Below are 19,811 nucleotides of genomic sequence, written 5' to 3' on the forward strand. Positions count from 1 at the left end.
GTAATCAGATTTCAACCTAAAGTCATCATTATATTTTGAAAGCTAGCATATGTGTATCATATTACAACTAACTCTTCCTGACCTCCATATATCAAGAATGATTCCTTAGTCCTTTTCAAGTACTTAAGTATATTCTTAACAATAACTCTATGAGCATCATCGAAATTAGGTTGGTACCTACTCGTTGCACCTAAAGCTTATAAGACATTTGATTGAGTACATAAAATTTCATACATGATAGATCCTATTGTAAATCATATGGAATCCTATTCATGGTATCCCATACTTCCATAGTTGAAGGAGATTGTGGTTTTTATAGACACAAGCCATGTTGCACATGTATGAATCCTTTCTTAGAATCATGCATATTAAAACCTCTCAACACTTTGTCTATGTATGTAACTTGATTAAGGCCAAGAAATTTTTATGATATATATCTAGAGATTATGATTCCTAATATATAGGCTGCTCCACTCATGTCTTTCATAGAAAAACATTTCTCTAGTCATGTTCTTACTTCCTACAAGGTAGCTTTACAACAAGGCTCAAGGTACAAATATAACTCAACATATGTATTAACCTTAATATTCCGGTAGTTAAAATAATATGTCTACGAATTCAAATAATGGATCACCACCAAACCAACCACTATGTGAACCAAATGCAAAACTAACGAAATATAGTTTCTAAATTTACATTGCACCATACATATTCAATAGAGAATACACAGTTTCACTAATGAACTGGGATAATAGATGTTTAAATTAACTATTCCACTACCATTGAATATTTAATTTAAAAAAAAGGATAATACAGTAGATGCTCAATTTGTTGGCTAATCTAATTTGAGTAAAACAAAAAAGAGAGTATTCTACAAGGAAACACATGCCAAACAATTGTTTCTCTATAGTTTCCAACTCTAAAAGGATAATACATGTTTATCCATAGATAAATGTTTTCATAGCTAGTACACCATTAAATAATAAACACCCGTCAACCTCCATCGAGAACAGGGGGATGGACAAGAAAGCATACTCTACAAACAACCTTTACATTTTCATGCTTTGTTGATTTGTACCCCCGTGTAAGTATCTATATACATATTCTCCAATAATATTCATCAGGCTTGGTATATTTGTACAAATCCCACTGTAAAATTTAAAAATCATAGAATCGAAAAAGATATAATAAAAACTTCTGAACAAGCCAACAAACACTTATTTCCAAAATACCCAGTTTCCCAACAAGAAAAAGAGAGAAAGCATAAAGGAAAAGTATAAAAGAGACATTAAATTTAAAACCCAGTTTCTAAAATACTTGAAAAATCGAAGGAAATTATTCAATATCACCAACATTTCCTTTCATATTTATATACATATCAGCTGTAAGAAGACTATCTCCTCCCTTTGTAAAAATCAGGCTCAAAACATGTTGCTGACATAATGTATCTTTCACCTTGCCAACTGAACCCACAAGTTATCTCCTTCATTCCTGTTGTTCAGGATGTCGGTTTTCCTTCTACGAGTATCATCCATGTGGAACATTGTTGTGAGTTAGGGTTTGTGTTTACAATCTATCCAATTTCACTATAAACTCGAGAAAAAAACAAATATAGTTTATAGAAAGAGACTAATAGAAAACATGAATAAGAATTTACAGTAGAGATTGTGAGATGAAAGAAAGAAGGAGATGAAGGGTTGTGGTGGTGGAAGAAGGAGAAGAGAGAAAGAGAGAAAGGGATAAGAGAGAAATAGAGGCGACGACTAGGATTTTGCAAAAACATTAAAGGGTTCCAAATATTTTCTTCTTCTAACATATATTGAATAAGCCAAAAGATTCAGGACAAATATTAAAAATCCATTAAGATTGTCACGTAGGCAAAAATTAAAATTTTTTCAAAAAAATTTAATGGAAAAATACTATTATAAATAATATATTTTATGACAAAAATTTCACCTCACCCAACAAAAAACGAGGTGTAAACCATAGACACATCACATTTTTTTTTAAAATATCATATATTTTCTCAATTTAGTTGAAAACCGATGGGTAAAGTATTTAGAAGACACACATTCGAATCTAAACAACTACATTTTATCATATTTTTATTTTTTTTATTTTTTTTATGACATATCACCTTGGTTTTACTAAAAAACGAGGGATAAAGTATTTAGAGGATACATATTCGAATCCCAACAACTATATTTTATCACCTTTTAATTTTAATTTTTTTTATGACTTATTACGTCGATTTTGCTAAAAACCAAGGGGATAAAGTATTTAGAGGACACGTCTTCGAATCTCAACATCTACATTTTATCACCTTTTATTTTAAAAAAAATAAATATTTTTATGACATATTACCTCAGTATATATATATATATATATATATATATATATATATATATATATATATATATATATATATATATATATATATATATATATATATATATATATATATATATATATATATATATATATATATATATATATATATATATATATATATATATATATATATATATATATATATATGACCAATTTGATGAAAAAGTTAAGTAGTGGATATTTGTCGTCTATTTATAAAGTAACAATGGTCAAGACATTGTCAAATCATCAATACACATAAAACATTAGTGATCCGCGTGAAACTCTCACTAACAAATTAAAACGTGAGTGCCACAACTATCCATCTTAAATGCAAAGTGCTGAAATTTAAACTTAACATATTTAATGATTAGTTTTTTAACGTAATATTTTCTCTAGTAATTCTTGTTAAAAATGTTTAATGTTAGTTAAGAAGACATAAAAGTAACTTACTAATGTTAGTTGTAGTGGTATCAAGTCAAATGTTTAATATTGTTATTGTTGTTGAAATTTAGTATTTAACAATTCTATTGATTTTTTTTATTTGTTGGTATTGTTGTTGAAATTTAATATTTAACGATTCTATTTTTTTGTTGTTGTTGTTTTCGTTGTTGTTTTTGTTGTTGTTGTTGTTGTTGTTGTTGAGATTTAATGTTTAAAGATTCCATGGATTTTATTGTTGTTGTTGTTGAGATTTAATGTTTAAGGATTCTATTGACTTTGTTTTTGTTTTTGTTATTGGTGTCGTTGTTGATGATGAAAAAGATTTAAAAATTGTCAACAAAATAGATGCTTTGCAGATTTAAATGAAAAAAAAAAACAAGTTAAAAATAAAATTTTGTAAATAAGACTTTACCCCTAGATTATCGTTAAAAAACAAAGTAAAAAGTCGCGCAGTTTCAAAGATCCAAAAAAATGTCGTTGTTGGGAATCAAACCCATGGTCAGTGCCACTTTTCCTCTCAGTTATTTAAAATATGAGGGATAAAGTGACATGTTTTCATGTCGCCCTTTGTTACCTCGCACGTGTAACCGAGGTTGTATTCCATTTGCATCTGAGGTGAAATAGGATTTTTGTAATAGTGAGGACCAATTCGAATAGCGAAACCATTTTTAAAGGACTAAAGTAATTTTTTTTAAAGGACTATGTAAAGTTTTTTTTAGTTAAGAGACTAAAGTGAAACATTAAATTAATAAAAAAATACATTAAATCTAATATTAATTAATATATAATAAAAGGTTAATATATAATAATAATAATAATATATTATATATTTTAAACTAAATAAAAAACACAGTTTCACTAATTCCACTAACTATCAAAAGTTCTAATAATAATAATAATAATAATAATAATAATAATAATAATAATAATAATAATAATAAGTGAGTTTAATGGGAAATTCCAACAAATAAGGTTTAGTCTATATAATTTATATTTTAATGTATCATTTATAACAATACACTGTGCATATGTTGAACCATTACTTTATTGATGTGTTAAATATGTTTAATTTTTTTTATAACTTATCCTCCAATTATAAAATATATTTTTACATTAATATTTTAATGTATTATTTATAGTAACATATAATATCTAAAATGAAACATTTATATTATTATTGATGTGTTAAATGTGTGTAATTCATTTTGTATAACTTATCCTCCAATTATAAACTATATATTTTTTAACATAATTATAAAATAATAATATATATTTTTAACATAACTTAAAAATAATAATAAAATTTAGAGAATAAAAAAGAGTGATTTGTAAAAGGTTAAAAATAATAAATCCTAATTACTACAAATAAATCATAAAGAATAGAACACAAAATAATAATTAATTATTATTCGTATATTTTTTAAAAGGCAGGCTATTAAATTGTTGTTAATTTTTTAGCATAATTAATCATCAAGTTCCTTAACTTAATTTAATATTTTGTTTTAGTCCCTTAATTAAAAAATGTTACATGTTAGTCCATTAACTTCACTTGCGTTACCCTATTTGGTTCATTCCATCAATTTTTGGCAAAAAAAAGTTAAGTTCTAGTGACGTGGCGTGATAGTAAGGTCACTGATACAAATTTGAGTTAGCGTATGTAGTTAAAAACTGATACAATTTTGAAACTGCGAGAGTTTTGTTTTCGGTGTTTAAATAGTGTATCAGTTTGTAATACATATGCTGATTCATATTTGTATCAATGACCTTGATGTCACGCCATGTCATAAGAACTTAACGTTTTCTTTACTAAAAATTGACGGAAACGACCAAGTAAGGTAACGAAAGTGAAGTTAATGGACTAACATGTAACATTTTTTAATTAAGGGACTAAAACGAAATATTAAATTAAGTTAAGGGACTAAAACATGTATTAAGCCTATTTTTTTATATAACAAATAAATAAATATTCATATCAACATATTCTAAACTATTTTTAAAACTACAAAATTTATCATTAATAGTTCAGTATAATTTACTCATGCATTTGTATAAGGTAGATGTCTAGTGCATACATGATGTCTAGTGCATACATATAATGTTAGGGAAGACAATAATTCTCTCACTAACCTTATTGTAGACACAAGACTAGTCTTCCGTTTCAATGAATCAATAATGTTATAATGTTTCATCAAAATAAAGATTCCAGCTTTTAGAAGCTTACTTCAACCCATAGATTGATCTATGTAACTTGCATATTTTTTTGGCTTCTTATGGTATTTCAAATCTTTCAGGTTGTATTATGTACACATCCTCATGGAGATTCCCATCAAGAGAGACGATTTTTATATCCATATGCCATATTTCATAATCATGATACACAACAATAACAAGTAAAATCCAAACAGATCTGAGCATTGTACCTAGTGAAAATGTTTCATCATATTCAACACCATGAATTTGATTATATCCCTTAGCAACCCTTTATGCCTTATAGGCGTGTACCTTACCATCCATGTCAGTCTTCTTTATGTACATGGAATCCATTTTAAAATTCATGGCCTCTAGCCACTTCTTAGACTGATAACCAGCGATAATCTCTTGGTAGGTAACAAACTCATCTTAATCCACGAGTAATATATCACCTTGATGAGTTATGAGATATCCATACCTTTCAGATTGGTGACATATCATGTTTTACCTATTTTAATCTTGTTCTACTTGGGCAAGTTGCACTTTCACAACTTCTTGTATTTCCTTCTCTAGTGCCTCCATAGGAGGGTCACTACTTTGTGATTCTTTAGTTTATTCAAGCCCTACTTTACTTCCACCAGTTCCTTTGGAAATAAAGTCCTTTTCCTAGAATACTTCAATTCGAGCGACAAAAAACTTTGCCCTCAAAAAGGTTGTAGAAGTAATATCCTATTGTTTCTTTAAGACACCCCCCAAAGAAGCATTTATCATATTTGAGCTCAAACTTAGTTGAAATTTGTCGCTTCACATAAACTTCACAATCCCAAATCTTCATGTAAGACATATGTGGTCAATTACCATTCCATATCTCATATGATGTCTTCTCAAGTGTTTTGGATGAAACATTGTTATGTGTGTAAGTTATTGTTAATATAGCATATCCCCTAAAGGAGTTTAGAAGACCATCTTGACTTATTATGGATCAGACCATGTCTAATAAAGTTTAATTTCTTCTCTAAAATACACCATTCTATCATGGTGTTCTAGGAGGAGTAAGTTGGAATATAATCCCACACTCTTTTAGATGATCATCGAATTATAGGCTTAAATATTCACCACCTTGACCTGATTGAATGGTTATAATATTCTTTCCTAGTTGGTTTTTTTTTTGAAGTCCTTGAACTTTCTAAAGGATTTAGATTCGTGTTTCATTAAGTACACATAACCATATCTATTATAATCGTCACTAAATGTGACAAAGTAATAAAACCTTCTCTAGCTGGTGTCTTTAGTGGTTCACATACATCAGTGTGTATGACGGTCAAAAGATCACTAGTCCTTTCACATTTTCTTGTGAATCAAGACTTTGTCATCTTTCTAAATAAATAAGATCTGCATATCTCATATGAATCATAATCAAAGAGTTCAAGAGTCAATCTTTATGGTATTTGGCAATGTGTTTCCCATTTATATGGCCTAAACGATAATGCGAAAGGTAAGTCAGATTTAACATGTTAAGTTTTATCTACTGTTATAAATTATCATTTCAAGATCAAAGACATACAATCAATTCGTCATTTATACAGTAGCATATAATCTATCATTTAAATAAATAGGCAAACAATTGTCCTTTATTATAAATAAGAAAACAAAAGTTGTCTAAATAAGAAACGAAAAATAATATTCTTGTAAATTGCACGTACATAGTAGAAGTTCTCTAACTGAACTAATAAACAATTAGGTATAATCAATACATAAGTTCCTTCAACTAAAGAATTAACATTTTCTCTATTGCCAACTTGTATATCAACTTCACCTTTTGTCAATTTTCTACTCCATTATTTTTGTCTATTAGATACTTTGGACAATTTCGCTTTCAATGTCCAGTCTTACCACACTAGAAGTAAGTTCCCTTCTTGGACATTCCACTGCGAGACTTAAAAAAATGAGAATTAGGTTTAGGCCTCAAAACTATTGATGTAATTATGGGATCAAGTGCCTCCACTAATATTTTAATAATTCAGGTGTATATATTAAGGATACCGACACATTAATTATTCTCCTCCCTATATGTTATTCTTTCCAAAAATACCATTTAGTGTTAAGCTCTAGAATTTTTTCTCTCACCTCAGAATAATCTATTGATATATGACACTTAAAGGATTTTTTTATACAACAATTGTATTCGTGATCCTTCTTATGTAACTTTAATATAATATATATTTATATTTATATGTTAATAGGTTATGATTATTTATTTCTAAGTTATTTTACATAATATATGTTATAATATATTTTTTCTTTTGAACATATTAAACAACACACTTTACATTTTAACAAGTTTTATATATATATATATATATATATATATATATATATATATATATATATATATATATATATATATATATATATATATATATATATATATATATATATATATATATATATGCCATGATAAAATGACATCCATGTGTCAAACTTAGTAACAAGACACCTCCGATAACTCTTTACCGATATCCGTATAATAAAATCCACCATTGAATTAAAATGGATTATCATATAGATCATCTCTATAAAATTTAACATCAATAAAAAATCATTTAATAGGTCAAAGAGAATGATAAAAATTAACGATTTTGTTAAAGTTTTGTAAGACGTTAATTTTTATGCATTTCGTTGACATATCAATTGATTTTCGATTGATTTTAAACTTTATAGAGATGATCTATATGATAATAAATTTCAATCCAACAATTGATTTTGTTATACAAATGTGTGGTGAAAAGTTATCAGATGTGTCATATTACTAAGTTTGACACATTTGTGTAATTTGATCCTGACTATATATATATATATATATATATATATATATATATATATATATATATATATATATATATATATATATATATATATATATATATATATATATATATATATATAATCCTATTTGACAAAGTCTTAGATTGGGGCGCCCATCACTTGATTATTGGACCGTCCAAGCGTAATTCAGTGAGGGCGTCCTTGCGGTCTATCCAAAATGGAAGTTCAATGAGAGAAAATTCTCGTTGACTCCGAAAATATAGTTGGTCAATAATCTCCTTAATATAGGGGAACAATTGAGATCACGTCCAAAGGGTCATAAACCGTAGCGTTAGAACTTCCCTATAAATAAATGATCCTGAAAGAGAGAAGGATCAAGTCATATTCACTCAATACCATCCAATACTTCTCAATGAGCTCTTGGATCCCAACCGTCTTAACATCGATAATCAAACCGCTAACCTACAATCTTGCAGCGCCAATTACCAGCAAGATCCCTCACCTCACGTGAATTGGTCTCCAAAGCATCCTCGAAAACCACCATGCAAGGTTACTCGCAATCGTGAGATAGCCTCACCATATCCGTGTAATATACATACTAGGGCCTATGAGTCTTCCTGCCCTTGCAGGGGAAACACATACACATCCTGTATTTTTTAGAATATATATATATATATATATATATATATATATATATATATATATATATATATATATATATATATATATATATATATATATATATATATATATATATATATATATATGTTTTTATCTTGGGTAGTTTTAACACTGGGAGATAAGGTTGCATGTTTTTCAATAAAATACTAAATTATTGTTGATGAGGTTCGAACCCATTAGTACAACACTTTTCTCTTGGTTGATCCATTACCGGGGGAAATAATAAAAGCTTTTTATGACGCCATTTATTACCTCACATTTGAAACTATGGTAAAATTGTTTTTTCAATCGAGGTAAAAGAAATTTTTCGTTGTTGTGCATTTGAAAAATAAATTATAAACTAGTAAAATAAGTTATAAGCTAATGTTAAAAAACTTTTACCAAACAATCTTTTATTATCATATGAACTTATAAACTATAAGTTCAAAAATATGTAATGTCAAATGGATCCTTAATCAGAATGATCACCCTACTAATTCTATTTAATAAAAAATAAACTTATAAAATTATATAAACTATCTAGCAATTTTAATACTACAACTATTTTTTTTTATTTGCTCAAAAGTAAAAAAGTATTATATTTAGAGACGACAACTACTACTAATAAAGTTTATATAATATGATTCTAACTTTTAAGATGGTAAAGTACAAATTTGTTTTTCAAACAAATTGAAATTATATTATTGTTTCATAGAGTCATCTCAAATTTTTTAAAAATGTTTTGTGTAAGAACTTGAAGTTAAATTTAGTTGAGACGTGAATTTTTTTAAGGGATCTTATTTAACCATAAATTAATTATTGTTATAAAACTAAATAAAATAATATAGAGATCAAAGAGAGGAAGAGAAGAGAGAAAGTAATATTATATTATCTTCTTCAAAAGTACATTTTACATTACAATGTGAATTTTATTTATAGGACCTAAGGGAAATGAAAAATCACAACTATTAATAGGGAATAAGAAGATGAAAAGAAGAATAAGGATGGACATCCACTTTTATCTTTATTCATAACACTTCCCCTTGTATGTCCATTGAGGATATGCCTCATTAAAACCTTACTAAAAAACCCAATGGAAAAAATCTAGTGAAGAAAAAAGAGTACAATATCCTTTCATTTCTCCCCCTCAACTGAACGGTCATTTCTTCGATAGAGACTAATCTTTTGAACTAGTTGATTAAAAATTCTACTTGGGAGTGACTTTGTGAAAAGGTATGCAAGATTATCACATGAACAGATTTGTTGGATGCTTATATCACCATTCTTTTAAAGATCATGAGTAAAAACAACTTTGGAGAAATGTGTTTTGTCTGGTCTCCTTTAATGTAACCATCTTTCAATTGAGCGATGCATGCAATATTATCTTCATATATGGTCGTTGTATTTAATTTTTCAAAAGATAAACCATAATTATTTTGTATGTGTTAAATTAAGGATCTCATTCAAACACATTCTCTACTTGCCTCATGTAATGTTAAAAGTTCTGCATGATTAGATGATGTTGCTGCTATAGTTTGTTTCACTGATCTTCATGAAATAGTTGTACCCCCACATGTAAACAAATAACCTTTTTACGATCTACCATTATGAGGATCTGACAAGTAACCTGCATCTGCATAACCTGTTAATTCGAATCTGGATACTTTGTTATAAAACAAATCTATGCCTATTGTACCACTAAGGTAACGAAGTATATCTTTGACTATGTTTCAATGTATTTGTGTAGGTGAAGAATTGTATTTTGCTAATAGATTAACAACAAATGATATATCAGGACGTGTATAATTAGCAATTTACATTAGTGCTCCAATTGCATTGAGATATAGTACTTCAAGACCAAGCAATTCTTCATCCTTTTCTCAAGGTTTGAAAGAATACTTCTCCATATCTAATGATCTAACAACCATTGGAGTAAACAACGGGTGACATTTATCCATATAGAAGCATTTTAACACCTTTTCTATATAGCCTTTTTGATGTACCAATATTCCTTTGTCCAAATGTTTAATTTGCAAACTTAGACATAATTTTGTCTTTCCTAGGTCCTTCATCTCAAATTCTTTCTTTAAACAATTCATAGCTTTTGGAAGCTCTTCAGGAGTTCCAATAATATGTATGTCATCTACATAGACAACTATTATTGCAAATTCCTTTCCTGATCTTTTTATAAAAATACAAAGGCAAATGAAGTTATTTGTATATCCCTCTCTAAGCAAATATTCACTGAGACGATTATACCACATTTCCCCCGATTATTTCAGCCCATAAAGAGACTTTTTCAATCTTATGGAGTAGCTTTCTCGAGTTTCGGAGTTGTGCCCATCTTGTATATTGAACCCTTCAGGAAGTTTCATGTAAATTTCACTATCAAGTGAACCATACAGATAAGATGTTACAACACCCATCATGTGCAAATTAAGCCCTTCGTGTGCTACAAGGCTTATTAGATATCGAAAAGTGCTTGCATCCATTGCAGGTGAATATGTCTCATTAAAATCAATTTCAGGTCTTTGCAAAAATCCTTGAGCGACACGTCGAGCTTTGTATCTCACAATTTCATTTTTTTTCATTTCGTTTTCGTATGAAAATCCATTTGTATCCAACAGGTTTCACACCTTGAGGTGTTCGAACTACAGGTTAAAAAACTGTCTTTTGTAGAGTGAGTTTAATTCTGCTTCAATTGCATCTTTCCATTTTGGCCAGTCCTCACTTTGTCTACAAATTTTGATAAGCGTTGGTTCCTGATCCTCTTTTTCCATTTATCTCATTTAACATTATATTGTATGCAAAAACATCATCAATGTCGACTTCATTTTGGTTCCATTGTATTCCATTTTGGATATAATTTGTCGAGATCTCTTTATTTTCATGAGTTTCAGGTACCTGATCAATCTCTTCTAGATATGAAATATTTATTATGTCTGAAGGTTCTTTTAGATTTCCTATATCCTCACTTGGGCCATCTTTATTCTTAGCTCCCTTTCTTGTTCGAGGATTTTTATCTTTGGAACCGATTGGTCTGCCACGCTTAAGACGTGTTTGAGACTTATTGGATTGTCTAACAGGGATATCAAATTTTATTGGAGCATTTGCAGTTGGTATATATGATTTAGTCACATCTGTTGGATCAGTGAATGCATTTGGTAATTGATTTGCTAAGATTTGCAGTTGAATTATCTTTTGAACTTCTAGTTCACATTGTTTTGTTCGAGGATCAAGATGAGATAATGATAATTCATTCCAACTGATCTCTTTTTTCAGCTTCTTATTCTCTCCCCCTAATGCTGAAAAATTTGATTCATCAAAATGACAATCAGCAAAACAAGCAGTGAATAAATCTCATGTTGGTTCAAGGTACTTTACAATAGATGGAGATTCATATCCAACATATATTCTCATTCTCCTTTAAGGACCCATCTTATTGCGTTGTGGTAGAGATACACTGCACATCCAAAATCTCTTAGATGGGAAATATTAGGTTCTTTACCAAAAACTAATTATAAAGGGGAAGAGGCGTGGTAACTTGTTAGCCTGATACGAACCAATGTTGTAGCATGCAAAATTGCATGTCCACAAGCAGAAATTGGGAGTTTGTGTCTTATAATAAGTGGTCTTGCAATTAATTCTATTTGTTTAATAAATGATTTTGTAAGTCCATTTTGTGTATGAACATGTGCTATTGGATGTTCGATGTCAATTCCAATAGGCATACAATATTCATTAAATGTTTGAGATACAAATTCTGCAACATTATCAAGACGTATTTTCTTGACAGGATAATTAGGGAATTGAGCTCTTATTCGACTCAGTTGAGCTAGCAATATCGCAAGTGCCTGGTTGGGAGTTGATAACAAACAAACATGTGACCATCTAGTTGATGCATCAATTAAAACCATAAAATATCTAAATGGTCCACGTGATGAGTGTATTGGCCCACAAATATCACCATGTATACGCTTAAAAAACTGATAGATTCATTTTTAATTTTTGTTGGTGATGACCGAATTATTAACTTCCCCCGCGATCAAGAGTTGCATGAGAACTGATTTGATTGAATAATTTTCCTACTCATTAGTTGATGACCGCATGAATTTTCAATTATTTTTCACATCATTATATAACCAGGATGACCCAACCGGTCATGCCAAAGTAAAAATTTATCATTATTTGTAAACTTTTGGTTTACCGTTGTATGTATTTCCGTTGTACTAATATAAGTGTAGTATAAATCATATGATAAAGCCGGTAGCTATTCTGTTACATATTTTGTGTCCGAATTGTGTTTTGTAATATAAAGATATTCAATCCTTCCATCATCTCCTGTTTCAATATGATATTTATTTAGGCGAATATCTTTGAAACTTAATAAATTTCTATGAGACTGGGGAAATATAATGCATTATCAATATGCAATATTGTTCTTCCACGTAACAACATATTGGCTCTTCCGGAGCCTTCAAATATTTTCGAGGTGCACTGTCAGCAAGACACATATCTTCATTCATGGTGCTAGTGTTCATATTATTTCTAAAAACAATAATAATTTTTAACAATAAGTTATAAGCGTATTTTAAAACACAAGTCATTTAAACAATATATTATGTAAATAACCAAAACACAAGTCATTTAAACAATATATTATGTAAATAACCAAGTAGAAAACACACTTTATTATTATTAGAAAAAATTTCAAAACACCCATAAACATTTATTTAATAACTAAAAAGAAGATTTTCATAAATTTTATTCCTTGACACTTTCATCTCCAATAAGGTGATGAGTTTTATCATCTCAATGAGCAAAGAAGTCATCAATATCTAAATGGGTAACATCCATATTACCGTAATCTGGATCATCATCTTCATTAGTAAAGTGAGTCTCAATCCTTGCCCTTTTATTTTTCAGTAATTTTTGATAAAGATCATAAAGACAATATTAAATATTAATATTTAAAATAACACTTTTGTAAATTCCAATATTTAAAATAACACAATAGTAAACTGGATTATTACATTGGTCTTAAATTATCTACTTAAAAAATACCAAATTAGTGCCAAAATACATCTTGCACTTTCTTTTAATTGTTATAAAATCTAAATTGTTAACTCGATAAAAATCATAAAATAATAATATTCCAAACAAATTTCAATCTCTTGGCACAATAATAAATATAAGGATTAATAAATTCCGGTATTTTACAAATAACAACTAATAATCTAGAGTGTTTACTTTAACAAAAAAAATTTCTCAACTTTCTTCCTTATGAGAAATAAAAATTATCTTGCTCAATCTTAAACGAAAAATAGGAAATAGAGCGTTACAAATTTTTCAGGAACTATACAATGTTATTTTGCTATCCTTCATGGATGCTATGCTTTATAAGTTTTTCAGGAACTATATAAATGATTTGCTACAAACAATGATCTAAAAATTATAATCATCTTTCTGGAATACGTTAAAATTATTTGTGTCATTCTTCTGATGGAAGCAAAAGAATCATACCTGAGAGTTTCGTGTTGATAACGTGTTATAAAACTAAATAAAATAATATAAAGATCAAAGAGAGGAAGAAAAGAGAGAAAATAATATGATATTATCTTCTTCAAAATTATATTTTACATTGCAATGTGGATCTTATTTATAGGATCTAAGGGAGATGGAAAATCACATCTATTAATAGGAAATCTAATAGGGAATAAGAAGATGAAAAGAAAAATAAGGATGAACATTCATTTTTATTTTTATTCATAATAATTATAAAATTATGTGTATGAATATTCTTTTTGTCATAGCTTAATCATGAAAAAATATAAAACTCTGTAAGTCGCCTTACACATTCTCAAAGACAACCCTATGGATTCTATAACTTTTCATTATCAAAAGACTTAAATACACTTAATTCTTTTAATCTTTTAGTCATCATTTAAGAAAAAACAGCTTTTTTTTATCGTCTATTTAATATTTTTTGAATTTTTTGATTACCCATTACATTTAGTTAGTTGGCACTGATGTGGTACTGCAAGCAACTGTGAACACGTAAGACTATTTTGTCAGGTCACATATTTAAAATTAAAATTTAATTTTTAAAAATATATGATTAATATTAAAAATTAAAATAAAAAATAAAAAAACAATGAAAAATAACTTTAGTTGAGACATATTTTTTAAGGGGTCTTATTTAACCTTAAATTAACTATAAATTATTTGTATAAAGATTCTTTTTGTCTTAAATTAATCACGAAAAAATACGAGACTTTGTGCTGTAAGCCGTCGTGTGCACTCTCAAAGACAATCCTATTGATTCTAAAATTTTCAATTATTAAAATGTTAAAATTCACTTTGATCCCCATACTTTAATTATTTTAATCTTTTAGCTCTTCATTAAAAAACAGTTTTTTTGACTCCTATTTAATATTTTTTAGGTTTTTTTTTTTTGTCTCCCATGGCATTTGATTAGTTGGCACTGACGTGGTAATGCAACTTTGGCGTCACATATTTAAAATTAAAAATATTATAATTTAAAAAACAATGAAATTTTAAATTATTATTTTTATTGATTGAATAAATAATTTATTCAATCATTTCTTTTCCTTTTGGAAATGTTAAAAATTTCTTTTCAAAACTTATTTGAAAAATTGAAATATTGTAGCTAAAAGGGATCGAAGCCCATATCCTTAAATTTCTATAAATTTCTAAAGAAAGATATATAATTGAAAATAAATAAATATATATATATATATATATATATATATATATATATATATATATATATATATATATATATATATATATATATATATCATTTAATTGTGTTTTTTAATAAAATAATAATAATAATTATTATTATTATTATAAAATTGATTATTAATTCAAAACTTTAAAATTTAATTGTACATTATTGTACTTTAATGAGATTTTTCTTTGTCCAAATAAATATTTTGGCACATAAATTCAGCTAAAAATGTGCAAAATAAATGGATTTCTTTTACAAGTTTAAGGTTTGAAATCGCATGGCTTCAAATTCTTACTATTACCTTTTATATTTTTAAAATATGTTTTATTTTCTTATTTTTCTTATCTTTAAATTTTCATTTATATAAATTTTGCTTCACTTCAAAATTCTAAAGTCGTAAAAAGAAATAATTAAGTTAGATATAAATTAGCAAGACATGCTTGTTGTTAACTATCGATCAAACTCTACTATAAGCTATGCATGATTCATTGAAATTGTGGTGCAATGAAGAAAGTGACACCCCTAACTTATATAATACCATCTCAATTAAACAAAATAAAAGGATAGACACAACGATTTCAAACAAGAAAAAATGTAAATTATATTTAGGAAAGTACTTAACTTTGCATAAGCATGCATGGATTTAGAAGATCTATAATCTTTTGACATTATCTCGTAAAAGAGCTTACTCATAGTTGTTTATGCCATACAAAATCAACAATTATACATAAATGAAGTGAAATGTTTGTTATTATAACTTTCCATTACTAAAAATAGTTTGATTACTTTAACAACAAAACAGATGTAGTCTCAAGTAGACTTTATTTCAAAAAGCTTAAACTATTTTTACTTGTTTTTTATTTATAGAAGACATAGAAAACATAGAAAATAATAAAATTAGGGGTGTCATATTTTAACTTTATTGTTTATTTTATTCTTAAAATTAGGGGTGTCATATTTTAACTTAGAAAATAATATAATTTTATTGTTTTCTAAGAATATAATTTTAAGTCATAGAAGACATAGAAAATAATTTAAGTTTTATTCTTAATTTTTTATTTATATTATTGTGTTTGTTTAACATGCCAAGTGTATTTTTTATTTTTAAAATTGGATTTATTGATTGATTTTTTATTTTTTATTTTTTTATTATTAAGTAAAAAAATGAGAATTTTGTAGTATAGTTTGTATTTTGTTTTTTTATTTTTAATTTTACAAAATATAAAATAAAATTAAATTTAAAATATTCCACTAAATTTTATTTATTTAGCATATACATATCCGTAGGAATAAAATTAGTGACAATAATACTGTTAAAAATAATATTTTTGAAATTGTAATTTAAATTCATTAAAATCACAAGAAAATGGAGTAGTCATCCATAAAACATTTCTCTTTGAAATTGTGATTTTAATGCATGTCGAAATCATATTACAAAAAAATATATGATTTGTTGATTAATTTTTTAATTTTTATTATTAAGTAAAGAATGAGAATCTTGTAGTATGATTTGTAATTTTTTTTTAAGTTTTAAAATATTAATTAAAATTAAATTTAAAAATTCCACTAAATTTTATTTATTTACCATATACATATCCCGTAGGAATAAAATTAGTGACAATAATATTGTTAAAAATAATATTTTTGAAATTATAATTTTAATTCATTAAAATCACAAGAAAATGAAGTAGTATCCATGAAAACATTTCTCTTTGAAATTGTGATTTTAATGCATGTCGAAATCATATTATAAAAAAAATCCAAAACCTAATCCCTTTCATGCAAGTAGAATGATAACTGCATTTGAGTTTCATACGAAAAGAATGAAATAAAACCAAAAACAACCTACCTCTTAATTTCTTCCTCACAGTAAAAACATGAAATAACGTTTGAGATATTGGCACGGCTCAATCAAAATCAAAACCTTCACACCATTCTTGTTTTATTTTGTCTGAGTGAACCAAGCCAATATCACAACAGCTAATTCATAAAAAAGAAACCATTTCTAGTTGAGTTTGTTCAAAACAAGAGAAGAAAGAGTGTAGTTGTATTTGTTTGTGTGAGTGTGATGAGAATGAATGTTTGCGTGCGTTTTAAAAGAGAGATTCTGTAAATAGCATTTAAAGCACTCGACTACCAAAGCATAAAGAAATGACAGAGCATTAAACTCCATAGTATTCGTTCCATGCTGTTTTTTTTACCTTATTTTAACCCATAATGCCATGCTTTTTAAGCTTTGAATTTTAATGTAGCATAATCTGTTTGAAAAACTGCATGACAAAGTCAAATATAGCCTTTTAGGTGGGGTATTATTTTGTGGTAATTAAGGGTAGTTTTGGTTTGAGAAAAAAAAGGTGATATGGTAGTGATGGTGATACTGAATTGCTTGTGTTAAAAGAGAATGCAGAAAGAGGGGAAAATATTAAATGAGGGAATCTTTACAGACCACAACATTAATATGTGAGGTGAGAGTCTGCCTTTTCAACTGTCATAATAAAACCCATTTGGTTTCTCTTCTTTATTATGGTTAAGATTCTTTTTCTCTAATTCTATTTATTTTATTTTATTTTTATAATTTTTTTATGATTTGGTTATTGAATTTTGGTTAAAATAAAAAGAGTTTTATTTTGATTATGGTGTTATTGAGTTATTTGTTTGATTTCATTTCTTATAAATATATCTCATTTCCAATCTTTCATTTAATTATAATCAATATAAAATTGATTGAGATTTTAGTCATTTTTAATATCTAAAATGTTTTATTTTAGTCGTTCAAGTATTAATAACATAAGAAATAAAGTAAATAGTCATAAATACAATTTTAGTCTTTTATTTTAAAATTTTAAAGTTTGGATCCACAATTTAAAAAAAATTTAAACTCTCAATTTATTTTTAAAGAAGATAAATTTCTCTGCGAAATTCTTCTTCTTCCTTTCTTCTCTAAAATCCTAATTTCTCTTTTCTTCCCAATACATATTTTTGTTTTCTTCTTCAATAATCATCGTGCAACATAATCGTCTTGCAACCAAGGTTTGTTGATTCACTCGAGTGAAAAGTGAAGAACAAAAGGAGTAATCAATAAGAAAGGTTGATTCTTATTCATCAAGATTGATTCGGAGTTCTCCAAGATTTGGTGAAATTCCACATCGGGAATTTAGTGAATTTCAACCATCTAGTATCTAGAGCATTGGTTGTGTGATTCTTGGGAAGCATGGCGCAATGAATCATCTGAATGAATATGTTTCGGAGAGTCTTCCAATTCCGAAGAATTAGGATTACGAGAATTGGTGCAAGCAGATAAAGATTGTTTTATGCTATCAAGATCTTTGGGATCTTGTGAAGGAGGGAGTGACGCCGCTTGCAGGAAACGCGACGGATGAACAAAAGGTTTCACACAAAGAATTGAAGAAGAAAGATTGCAAAGCTCTCTTTATGATTCATCAATGCGTTGATTCAGATAATTTCAAAAAGGTTAGTGATGTTGAATTAACAAAAGAAGCATGAGAAATTCTGGAGAAATTATTTGGAGGCGATGAGAAGGTGAAAAAGGCGAGGTTACAAACTCACAAAAGAACATATGAATTTATTCAGATGGGAAAAAGTTAAAGCATAAATTATTTTTTCACCAGGGTTACGAAACTGGTGAATCAAATTAAGGTATGTGGAGAAGTGTTGACATCAAGATCAGTTATTACAAAGATCTTGAGGTTATTGGCTCTAAAATTTGATCATCTGGTAGTAGCCATAGAAGAATCGAAATACTTGTCAACAATGACAAAAGAAGAACTTAAAGGGACGCTTGAATCTCATGAATAAATAATGGATGAAAGAGTTGCAAGCAAGTCAAAGAGTGATGTGGCTTTGCAGACGCAATCATCAAGAGAAAAGAAAGGCAAAGAAAAATGGTTCGACAATAAAGGTAGAGAAGGCTACAACAATTCGACTGGTCAAAAAGAAGTTTGATCAACATATGGCAGTTGGTCAAAAAGAATTACAAAGTGTCGATCAAAGATAAGATGATGAAAGTTCTTGACTCGGGTGGAAGGTTAATCTTGAAGGCTCCCATGTCTCATAATAGAACCTTCAAAATTAAACTTAATGTGATGGAGAACACATGTCTTGCAACTGAAGCTAGCAAGGATGAATGGATATGACACTATAGACTTGGTCATCTCAACTTTAAAGACATCAGAGATATGAAAAGAAGAAATATGGCTTCAGAGTTACCCGAAATCAACATTTTAAATAAAGTGTGTGAGGAATGTGTGCATGCAAAGCAACACAAGAACAACTTCAGCAAGGATGCAAGAAGCAAGTCGAAGGCAATTCTTGAAATCATATTCTTTTATGTGTGTGGTCTTATCTAGGTAGATTCATTTGGAGGTAACAAATACTTTGTCACATTCATAGATGAGTTCAATCGAAAACTGTGGACTTACCTGATCAAGATTAAAAGTGAAGTGATTAAGGTACTTGCCAAGTTTAAATCCATGGTAGAAAGACAAAGTGGTCGAAAGCTCAAGATTTTGAGGACTAATGGTGGTGGAGAATATGCGTCGAAAGAATT

The 19,811-nt window shown here is 27.9% G+C and overlaps 1 long non-coding RNA gene across 1 annotated transcript; it reads left to right on the top strand.

Annotated features, from left to right (window-relative positions):
* Positions 1–893: 893 nt before the first annotated feature.
* Positions 894–5,398, top strand: LOC127120081 (uncharacterized). Its single transcript, XR_007803072.1, has 2 exons — positions 894–1,084; positions 5,106–5,398. It is a non-coding gene; the product is annotated as an uncharacterized LOC127120081 (long non-coding RNA).
* Positions 5,399–19,811: the final 14,413 nt, after the last annotated feature.

The sequence above is a fragment of the Lathyrus oleraceus genome, chromosome 2 (assembly GCF_024323335.1).
Source record: "Lathyrus oleraceus cultivar Zhongwan6 chromosome 2, CAAS_Psat_ZW6_1.0, whole genome shotgun sequence".
Lineage (NCBI taxonomy): Eukaryota > Viridiplantae > Streptophyta > Magnoliopsida > Fabales > Fabaceae > Lathyrus > Lathyrus oleraceus.